Raw genomic sequence first — 12,525 nt, 5'->3', positions numbered from 1 at the left:
CATACTCTCTCATACTCACATCTCTCACACTCACATCCTCTCTCACACTCACAACCTCTCTCACACTCACACCGTCTCTCGCTCACATATTCTCACACTCACATCCTCTCTCTCACTCACAACCTCTCTCACACTCACCCCCTCTCTCACACTCACATCCTCTCTCACACTCACACCATCTCTCACTCACACCATCTCTCACACTCTCACTCCCTCTCACAATCACATTCTCTCTCACACTCACGCACTCTCACACTCACATCGTCTCTCACACGCAAACCCTCGCACACTCACACCCTCTATCAGACTCAGACCCTCTCTCAGACTCATACCCTCTCACACTCACATACTCTCTCACACTCACACCCTCTCTCACACTCACACCCTCTCACCCTCACACTCTCCCTCACACACGCTCTCACACTTACACCGTCTCACACACACCCTCTCTCACACCCTCTCACACTCACACCTTCTCAAACTCACACGCTCTCAGAATCACACCTGCTCTCACACACACGCCGTCTCACACTCACACCTTCTCACACACTGACACCCGCTCTCACACTCACATCCTCTCACACTCACACCCTCCCTCTCACGCATACCTGCTCTCACACCCTCTCACCCTCACACACTCTCTCACACTCACAGTCACACCCGCTCTCAAACTTAGACCCACTCACACTCACATAGTCTCTCACACTCACAACCTCTCTCACAGCCTCTTTCACACTCACACACTTTCTCGCTCACATATTCTCACACTCACATCCTCTCTCTCACTCACAACCCCTCTCACACTCACCCCTCTCGCACACACACATCCTCTCTCACACACACACCATGTCTCAGATTCACACCCTCTCTCACACACACATCCTCTCCCACTCTCACTCCCTCTCACACGCACATCCTCTCTCACACTCTCACTCATCCTCTCACACTCACACCCCCTCTCACGCTCACACTCTCTCTCACACTCACACCCTCTCACACTCACATGCTCTCACACACTCACACATGCTCTCACACTCACACCCTCTCACACTCACATACTCTCTCACACTCACACCCTCTCTCACACTCACACCCGCTCCCACAATCACACTCGCTCTCACACTCACACCCTCTCATACTCTCTCACACTCACACCCTCTCACACATTCACACCTGCTCTCACACTCACATCCTCTCACACTCACATCCTCTCTCACACCCTCACTCACACACACACCCTCTCACACTCCCACCCTCTCTCACACACACACCCTCTCACACTCCCACCCTCTCTCACATACACACCGCTGTCACACTCACACCCTCTCACGCTCACACACTCTCTCACACTCCGACCCACTCACACTCACATACTCTCTCACAGTCATAACCTCTCTCACACTCACATCCTCTCTCACACTCACAACCTCTTCACACTCACGCCCTCTCTCGCTCCAATATTCTCACACTCACATCCTCTCTCTCACTCACACCATTTCTCACACTCACACCATTTCTCACACACACATCCTCTCCCACTCTCACACCCTCTCACGCTCACACACTCTCACACTTACACCCGCGCTCACACTCAGGCCCACTCACATTCTCATACTCTCTCACACTCACAACATCTCTCACACTCACATCCTCTCTCACACTCACAACCTCTCTCACACTCACACCCTCTCTCGCTCACATATTCTCACACTCACATCCTCTCTCTCACTCACAACCCCTCTCACACTCACCTGCTCTCGCACACTCACATCCTCACTCACACTCACACCATCTCTCACACAATTTCTCACACACACATCCTCTCCCACTCTCACTCCCTCTCACACTCACATCCTCTCTTACACTCACTCCCACTCTCACCCTCACACCCGCTCTCACACTCTCTCACAATCACATTCTCTCTCACACTCACACTCTCTCACGCTCACATCCTCTCTCACTCTCACATCCTCTCTCACTCTCACATCCTCTCGCGCAGTCACATCCTTTCACACACGTTCTCTCCCACTCTCACTCACATCCTCTCTCACACTCACACCCTCTCTGACATTCACACCCGCTCTCACACTCACTCTCACACTCACATCCTCTCACACTCTCACCCTCTCTCATGCTCACACCCTCACTCACACCCTCTCTCACACTCACATCCTCTCCCACTCTCACACCCTCTCACACCCATATCCTCTTTCACACTCAAACCCCCTCTCACGCTCACATCCTCTCTCTCACTCACATCCTCTCTCACTCACAACCCCTCTCACACTCACCCCCTCTCGCACACACACATCCTCTCTCACACACACACCATCTCTCAGATTCACACCCTCTCTCACACACACATCCTCTCCCACTCTCACTCCCTCTCACACGCACATCCTCTCTCACACTCTCACTCATCCTTTCACACTCACACCCCCTCTCACACTCACACTCTCTCTCACACTCACACCCTCTCACACTCACATGCTCTCACACACTCACACATGCTCTCACACTCACACCCTCTCACACTCACATACTCTCTCACACTCACACCCTCTCTCACACTCACACCCGCTCCCACAATCACACTCGCTCTCACACTCACACCCTCTCATACTCTCTCACACTCACACCCTCTCACACATTCACACCTGCTCTCACACTCACATCCTCTCACACTCACATCCTCTCTCACACCCTCACTCACACACACACCCTCTCACACTCCCACCCTCTCTCACACACACACCCTCTCACACTCCCACCCTCTCTCACATACACACCGCTGTCACACTCACACCCTCTCACGCTCACACACTCTCTCACACTCCGACCCACTCACACTCACATACTCTCTCACAGTCATAACCTCTCTCACACTCACATCCTCTCTCACACTCACAACCTCTTCACACTCACGCCCTCTCTCGCTCCAATATTCTCACACTCACATCCTCTCTCTCACTCACACCATTTCTCACACTCACACCATTTCTCACACACACATCCTCTCCCACTCTCACACCCTCTCACGCTCACACACTCTCTCACACTCACACCCGCGCTCACACTCAGGCCCACTCACATTCTCATACTCTCTCACACTCACATCTCTCACACTCACATCCTCTCTCACACTCACAACCTCTCTCACACTCACAACCTCTCTCACACTCACACCCTCTCTCGCTCACATATTCTCACACTCACATCCTCTCTCTCACTCACAACCCCTCTCACACTCACCTGCTCTCGCACACTCACATCCTCACTCACACTCACACCATCTCTCACACAATTTCTCACACACACATCCTCTCCCACTCTCACTCCCTCTCATACTCACATCCTCTCTTACACTCACTCCCACTCTCACCCTCACACCCGCTCTCACACTCTCTCACAATCACATTCTCTCTCACACTCACACTCTCTCACGCTCACATCCTCTCTCACTCTCACATCCTCTCTCACTCTCACATCCTCTCGCGCAGTCACATCCTTTCACACACGTTCTCTCCCACTCTCACTCACATCCTCTCTCACACTCACACCCTCTCTGACATTCACACCCGCTCTCACACTCACTCTCACACTCACATCCTCTCACACTCTCACCCTCTCTCATGCTCACACCCTCACTCACACCCTCTCTCACACTCACATCCTCTCCCACTCTCACACCCTCTCACACCCATATCCTCTTTCACACTCAAACCCCCTCTCACGCTCACATCCTCTCTCTCACTCACATCCTCTCTCACACCCACACCCTCTCACATACTCACACCCGCTCTCACACTCACATCATCCCACACTCACATCCTCTCGCTCACTCACACCCTCTCTCACACTAACACCCTCTCAAACTCACACCCTCTCTCACACTCACACCCGCTCTCACACTCACACCCTCTCACGCTCATACACTCTCTCACAGTCACACTCACACCCGCTCTCACACGCAGGCCCACTCACATTCTCATACTCTCTCACACTCACAACATCTCTCACACTTACATCCTCTCTCACACTCACAACCTCTCTCACACTCACACCCTCTCTCGCTCACATATTCTCACACTCACATCCTCTGTCTCACTCACAACCTCTCTCACACTCACCCCCTCTCTCACACTCACACCATCTCTCACACTCTCACTCCCTCTCACAATCACATCTTCTCTCACACTCACGCACTCACATCCTCTCTCACACTCAAACCATCGCACACTCACACTCTATCTCACACTCCCTCACACTCACTTGCTCTCACACTCACACATGCTCTCACACTCACACCCTCTCACACTCACATACTCTCTCACATTCACACCCTCTCTCACACTCGTACCCTCTCACACTTCCATACTCTCACACTCACACCCTCACATCCTCTCTCACTCTCACACTCACATCCTCTCTCACACTCTCACATGCTCTCACACTCACACCCTCTCACACTCACATACTCTCTCACAATTACACCCTCTCTCACACTCATACCCTCTCACACTTACATACTCTCTCGCACTCACACCCTCTCTCACTCACATCCTCTCAAACTCACACCCTCTCTCACACCCGCTCTCATGCTCACACCCTCTCACACTCACACCCTCTCTCACCCTCACAGCCTCTCTCACAATCACACCCGCTCTCACAATCACACCCGCTCTCACTCTCACACCCTCTCATACTCTCTCATACTCACACCCTCTCACACATTCACACCTGCTCTCACTCTCACATCCTCTCACACTCACATTCTCTCTCTCACTCACATCCTCTCTCACACTCACACCCTCTCTAACATTCACACCCGCTCTCCCACTCACACCCTCTCACACTCTCACCCTCTCTTATACTCACATCCCCATTCACACCCTCTCTCACACTCATATTCTCTCCCACTCTCACACCCTCTCACACTCACATCCTCTTTCACACTCAAACCCCATCTCACACTCACATACTCTCTCACTCACATCCTCTCTCACACTCACACCCTCTCTAACATTCAGACCCGCTCACACAATCACACCCTCTCACACTCACATCCTCTCTCCTACTCACACCCGCCCTCACGCAAACACCCACTCACACTGAAACCCTCTCTCACACTCACACCCTCTCTCACACTCAGGCCTTCTCACACTCACACCCTCTCTCACAATCCCACCTGCTCTCACACTCACACCCTCTCACACTCACATACGCTCTCACACTCACACCCTCTCACCCACTCACACCCGCTCTCACACTCACATCATCGCACACTCACACCCTCTCACGCTCACACATTCTCTCACACTCACACTTACACCCGCTCTCACACTCAGGCCCACTCACATTCTCATACTCTCTCACACTCACACTCACATCTCTCTCGCTCACATATTCTCACACACACATCGTATCTCTCACTCACAACCTCTCTCACACTCACCCCCTCTCTCACACTCACATCCTCTCTCACACTCACATCCTCTCTCACACTCACACCATCTCTCACACTCTCACTCCCTCTCAAAATCACATTCTCTCTCACACTCACGCACTCTCACACTCACATCCTCTCTCACACTCTCACTCCCTCTCAAAATCACATTCTCTCTCACACTCACATCCTCTCTCACACTCACACCATCTCTCACACTCTCACTCCCTCTCAAAATCACATTCTCTCTCACACTCACGCACTCTCACACTCACATCCTCTCTCACACACAAACGCTCACACCCTCACACCCTCTATCAGACTTAGACCCTCTCTCAGACTCATACCCTCTCACACTCACATACTCTCTCACACTCACACCCTCTCTCACACTTACACACTCTCACCCTCACACTCTCCCTCACACACACTCTCACACTTACACCGTCTCACACTCACACCCCCTCTCACACCCTCTCACACTCACACCTTCTCACACACTGACACCCGCTCACACACTCACAACCTCTCACGCTCACATCCTCTCTCACACTCATACACTCTCTCATAATCACACCCTCTCACACTCACACCCTCTCTCTCACGCATACCCGCTCTCACGCCATCTCACGCTCACACACTCTCTCAAACTCACACTCACACCCGCTATCAAACTCAGACCCACTCACACTCTATCAGACTTAGACCCTCTCTCACACTCACAACCTCTCTCACACTCACAGCCTCTCTCACAACCTCTCTCACACTCACACCCTTTCTCGCTCACATATTCTCCCACTCACATCCTCTCTCTCACTCACACCCTCTCTCACACTCACACTCTCTCAAACTCACACCCTCCCTCACACCCGCTCTCATGCTCACACCCTCTCACACTCACATACTCTCTCACACTCACAGCCTCTCTCACACTCATACCCTCTCTCGCTTACATACTGTCTCACACTAACACCCTCTCTCACAATCACACCCTCTCAAACTCACACCCTCCCTCACAACCGTTCTCATGCTCACACCCTCTCACACTCACGCCCTCTCTCACCCTCACACCCTCTCTCACAATCACACCCGCTCTCACAATCACTCCCTCTCTCTCACTCACACCCTCTCATACTCTCTCACACTCACACTCTCCCTCACACCCGCTCTCATGCTCACACCCTCTCACACTCACGCCCTCTCTCACCCTCACACCCTCTCTCACAATCACACCTTCTCACACATTCACACCTGCTCTCACACTCACATCCTCTCACACTCACATCCTCTCTCACACTCACTCCCTCTTTCACATACACACCTTCTCACACTCCCTCCCTCTCACACACAAACACCGTCTCACACTCCCACCCTCTCTCACATACACACCGCTCTCACACACACACCCTCTCACGCTCACACACTCTCTCACACTCCGACCCACTCACACTCACATTCTCTCTCACAGTCATAACCTCTCTCACACTCACATCCTCTCTCACACTCACAACCTCTCTCACACTCACGCCCTCTCTCGCTCCAATATTCTCACACTCACATCCTCTCTCTCACTCACAGCCCCTTCAAACTCACCTCCTCTCTCACACTCACATCCTCACTCTCACTCACACCATCTCTCACACTCACACCTTCTCTCACACACACATCCTCTCCCACTCTCACTCCCTCTCACACTCACATCCTCTCTTACACTCACACCCACTCACACCCTCACACCCGCTCTCACACTCACACTCTCACATTCACATTCTCTCTCACACTCACACTCTCTCACACTCACATCCTCTCTCACTCTCACATCCTCACTCGCACTCACATTCTTTCACACACGTTCTCTCCCACTCTCACTCACATCCTCTCTCACACTCACACCCTCTCTGACATTCACACCCGCTCTCACACTCACATCCTCTCACACTCTCACCCTCTCTCATGCTCACACCCTCACTCACACCCTCTTTCACACTCAAACCCCCTCTCATACTCACATACTCTCTCTCACTCACATCCTCTCTCAAACCCATCCCCTCTCACACACTCACACCCGCTCTCACACTCACATCATCCCACACTCACATCCTCTCGCTCACTCACACCCTCTCTCACACTAACACCCTCTCAAACTCACACCCTGTCTCACACTCACACCCGCTCTCACACTAACACCCTCTCACGCTCACACACTCTCTCACACACACACTCACAACCGCTCTCACACTCAGTCCCACTCACATTCTCATTCTCTCTCACACTCACAACATCTCCCAGACTCACATCCTCTCTCAGACTCACAACCTCTCTCACACTCACACCCTCTCTCGCTCACATATTCTCACACTCACATCCTCTCACTCACAAGCTCTCTCACACTCACCACCTCTCTCACACTCACATCCTCTCTCACACTCACATCCTCTCTCACACTCACACCATCTCTCACTCTCTCACTCCCTCTCACAATCACATCTTCTCTCACACTCACGCACTCACACTCACATCCTCGCTCACACTCAAGCCCTCGCACACTCACACCCTCTCTCACACTCACACCCTCTCACCCTCACACTCTCCCTCACACACGCTCTCACACTTACACCCTCTCACACTCACACCCTCTCTCACACCCTCTCACACTCACACCTTCTCAAACTCACACGCTCTCACAATCACACCCGCTGTCACACTCACACCGTCTCACACTCACACCTTCTCACACACTGACACCCGCTCTCACACTCACATCCTCTCACACTCACATTCTCTCACACGCACATCATCTCTCACTCTCTCACTCATCCTCTCTCACACTCAGACCCTCTCTCACACTCACACTCTCTCTCACACTCACACTCTCTCACACTCACATGCTCTCACACTCACACATGCTCTCACACTCACACCCCCTCACACTCACATACTCTCACACATTCACACCCTCTCTCACACTCATACCCTCTCACACTCACACCCTCACATCCTCTCTCACTCTCACACTCACATCCTCTCTCACAATCACACATGCTCTCACACTCACACCCTCTCACACTCACATACGCTCTCACAATCACACCCTCTCTCACACTCATACCCTCTCACACTTACATACTCTCTCACTCTCACACCCTCTCTCACACTCACACCCTCTCAAACCCACACCCTCTCTCACACCCGCTCTCATGCTCACACCCACTCACACTCACGCCCTCTCTCACCCTCACACCCTCTCTCACAATCACACCCGCTCTCACAATCACACCCGCTCTCACACTCACCCTCTCATACTCTCTCACACTCACACCCTCTCACACATTCACACCTGCTCTCACAATCACATCCTCTCACACTCACAGCCTCGCTCACACTCACACCCTCTTTCACACACACACCCTCTCACACTCCCACCCTCTCAGACACACACACCGCTCTCACTCTCACACCCTCTCACGCTCAGACACTCTCTCACACTCCAACCCACTCACATTCACATACTCTCTCACAGTCATAACCTCTCTCACACTCACGCCCTCTCTCTCTCCAATATTCTCACACTCACATCCTCTTTCTCACTCACAGCCCCTTTACACTCACCCCGTCTCACACTCACAATCTCACTCTCACTCACACCATCTCTCACACTCACACCATGTCTCACACACACATCCTCTCGCACTCTCACACCCTCTCACACTCACATCCTCTCTTACACTCACACCCACTCTCACCCTCACACCCGCTCTAACATTCACACACTCTCACCCTCTCTCATACTCACACCCTCACTCACACCCTCTCTCACACTCACATCCTCTCCCACTCTCACACCCTCTCACACTCACATCCTCTTTCACACTCAAACCCCCTCTCACACTCACATCCTCTCTCTCACTCACATCCTCTCTCACACTCACACCCTCTCTCACATTCACACCCGCTCTCACAATCACACCCTCTTACACTCACATCCTCTCTCATACTCACACCCGCCCTCACGCAAACACCCACTCACACTCAATCCCTCTCACACTCAACTCCTCTCTTACACTCACACCCACTCTCACCTCACACCCGCTCTCACACTCACACTCTCTCACATTCACATTCTCTCTCACACTCACACTCTCTCACACTCACAGCCTCGCTCACACTCACACCCTCTTTCACACACACACCCTCTCACACTCCCACCCTCTCAGACACACACACCGCTCTCACTCTCACACCCTCTCACGCTCAGACACTCTCTCACACTCCAACCCACTCACACTCACATACTCTCTCACAGTCATAACCTCTCTCACACTCACGCCCTCTCTCTCTCCAATATTCTCACACTCACATCCTCTTTCTCACTCACAGCCCCTTTACACTCACCCCCTCTCACACTCACAATCTCACTCTCACTCACACCATCTCTCACACTCACACCATGTCTCACACACACATCCTCTCGCACTCTCACACCCTCTCACACTCACATCCTCTCTTACACTCACACCCACTCTCACCCTCACACCCGCTCTAACATTCACACACTCTCACCCTCTCTCATACTCACACCCTCACTCACACCCTCTCTCACACTCACATCCTCTCCCACTCTCACACCCTCTCACACTCACATCCTCTTTCACACTCAAACCCCCTCTCACACTCACATCCTCTCTCTCACTCACATCCTCTCTCACACTCACACCCTCTCTCACATTCACACCCGCTCTCACAATCACACCCTCTTACACTCACATCCTCTCTCATACTCACACCCGCCCTCACGCAAACACCCACTCACACTCAATCCCTCTCACACTCAACTCCTCTCTTACACTCACACCCACTCTCACCTCACACCCGCTCTCACACTCACACTCTCTCACATTCACATTCTCTCTCACACTCACACTCTCTCACACTCACATCCTCTCTCACTCTCACATCCTCACCCGCGCGCACATCGTTTCACACACGTTCTCTCCCACTCTCACTCACACTCACACTCTCTCTAACATTCACACCCGCACTCACACTCACACCCTCTCGCACTCTCACCCTCTCTCATACTCCCACCCTCACTCACACCCTCTCTCACACTCACATCCTCTCTAATACTCACACCCGCTCTCACGCTTACACCCACTCAAACCCACTCTCACACTCATACCCTCTCTCACACTCAGACCTTCTCACACTCAGACCTTCTCACACTCACACCCTCTCTCACAACCACACCTGCTCTCACACTCACACCCTCTCACACTCACATACGCTCTCACCCTCACACCCTCTCTCACACTCACACCCGCTCTCACACTCACACTCTCTCACATTCACATTCTCTCACATTCACATTCTCTCTCACACTCACACTCTCTCACACTCACACCCTCTCTCGCTCCCATATTCTCACACTCACATCCTCCCTCTCACCCCCAGCCACTCTCACACTCACCCCCTCTCGCACACTCACATCCTCACTCACACTCACACCATCTCTCACACCATCTCTCACACACACATCCTCTCCCACTCTCACTCTCTCTCACACTCACATCCTCTCTTACACTCACACCCACTCTCACCCTCACACCCGCTCCCACACTCACACTCTCACATTCACATTCTCTCCCACACTCACACTCTCTCGCGCTCACATCCTCTCTCACTCTCACATCCTCTCTCGCACTCACATCCTTTCACACACGTTCTCTCCCACTCACACTCACATCCTCTCACACTTTCACCCTCTCTCATGCTCACACCCTCACTCACACCCACATCCTCTCCCACTCTCACACCCTCTCACACCCACATCCTCTTTCACACTCAAACCCCCTCTCATACTCACATACTCTCTCTCACTCACATCCTCTCTCAAACCCACACCCTCTCACACACTCACACCCGCTCTCACACTCACATCATCCCACACTCACATCCTCTCGCTCACTCACACCCTCTCTCACACTAACACCCTCTCAAACTCACACCCTCTCTCACACTCACACCCGCTCTCACACTCACACCCTCTCACGCTTACACACTCTCTCACACTCACAACCGCTCTCACACTCAGGCCCACTCACATTCTCATTCTCTCTCACACTCACAACATCTCGCAGACTCACATCCTCTCTCAGACTCACAACCTCTTTCAAACTCACACCCTCTCTCGCTCACATATTCTCACACTCACATCCACTCTCTCACTCACAACCTCTCTCACACTCACCCCCTCTCTCACACTCACATCCTCTCTCACACTCACATCCTCTCTCACAATCACACCATCTCTCACACTCTCACTCCATCTCACAATCACATCTTCTCTCACACTCACACACTCACACTCACATCCTCTCTCACACTCAAGCCCTCGCAAACTCACACCCTCTATCAGACTCACACCCTCTCTCAGACGCATACCCTCTCACACTCACATACTCTCTCGCACTCACACCCTCTCTCACACTCACACCCTCTCACCCTCTCCCTCACACACGCTCTCACACTTAAACCCTCTCACACTCACACCCTCTCTCACACCCTCTCACACTCACACGTTCTCAAACTCACACGATCTCACAATCACACTCGCTGTCACACTCACACCGTCTCACACTCACACCTTCTCACACACTGACACCCGCTCTCACACTCACATCCTCTCACACTCACATTCTCTCACACGCACATCCTCTCTCACTCATCCTCTCTCACACTCACACCCTCTCTCACACTCACACCCTCTCTCACACGCACACCCTCTCACACTCACATGCTCTCACACTCACACATGCTCTCACACTCACACCCTTTCACACTCACATACTCTCACACATTCACACCCTCTCTCACACTCATACCCTCTCACACTCACACCCTCTCTCACTCTCACACTCACATCCTCTCTCACTCATGCTCTCACACTCACACCCTCTCACACTCACATACTCTCTCACAATCACACCCTCTCTCACACTCATACCCTCTCACACTTACATACTCTCACACTCACACACTCTCACACTCACACCCTCTCAATCTCACACCCTCTCTCACAC

At 52.4% G+C, this 12,525-nt stretch overlaps 1 long non-coding RNA gene across 1 annotated transcript in view; it reads left to right on the top strand.

The window, feature by feature from the left end:
- The window catches only part of LOC140409370 (uncharacterized), a 188,566-nt gene that overhangs the window by 50,637 nt on the left and 125,404 nt on the right, over positions 1 to 12,525 (top strand). The window lies entirely within an intron of this gene.

The sequence above is a fragment of the Scyliorhinus torazame genome, chromosome 3 (assembly GCF_047496885.1).
Source record: "Scyliorhinus torazame isolate Kashiwa2021f chromosome 3, sScyTor2.1, whole genome shotgun sequence".
In the NCBI taxonomy this organism is placed as follows: Eukaryota; Metazoa; Chordata; class Chondrichthyes; order Carcharhiniformes; family Scyliorhinidae; genus Scyliorhinus; species Scyliorhinus torazame.
Note: the sequence above shows the minus strand (reverse complement) of the source record. Positions and strands in the feature narration are given on the sequence as shown.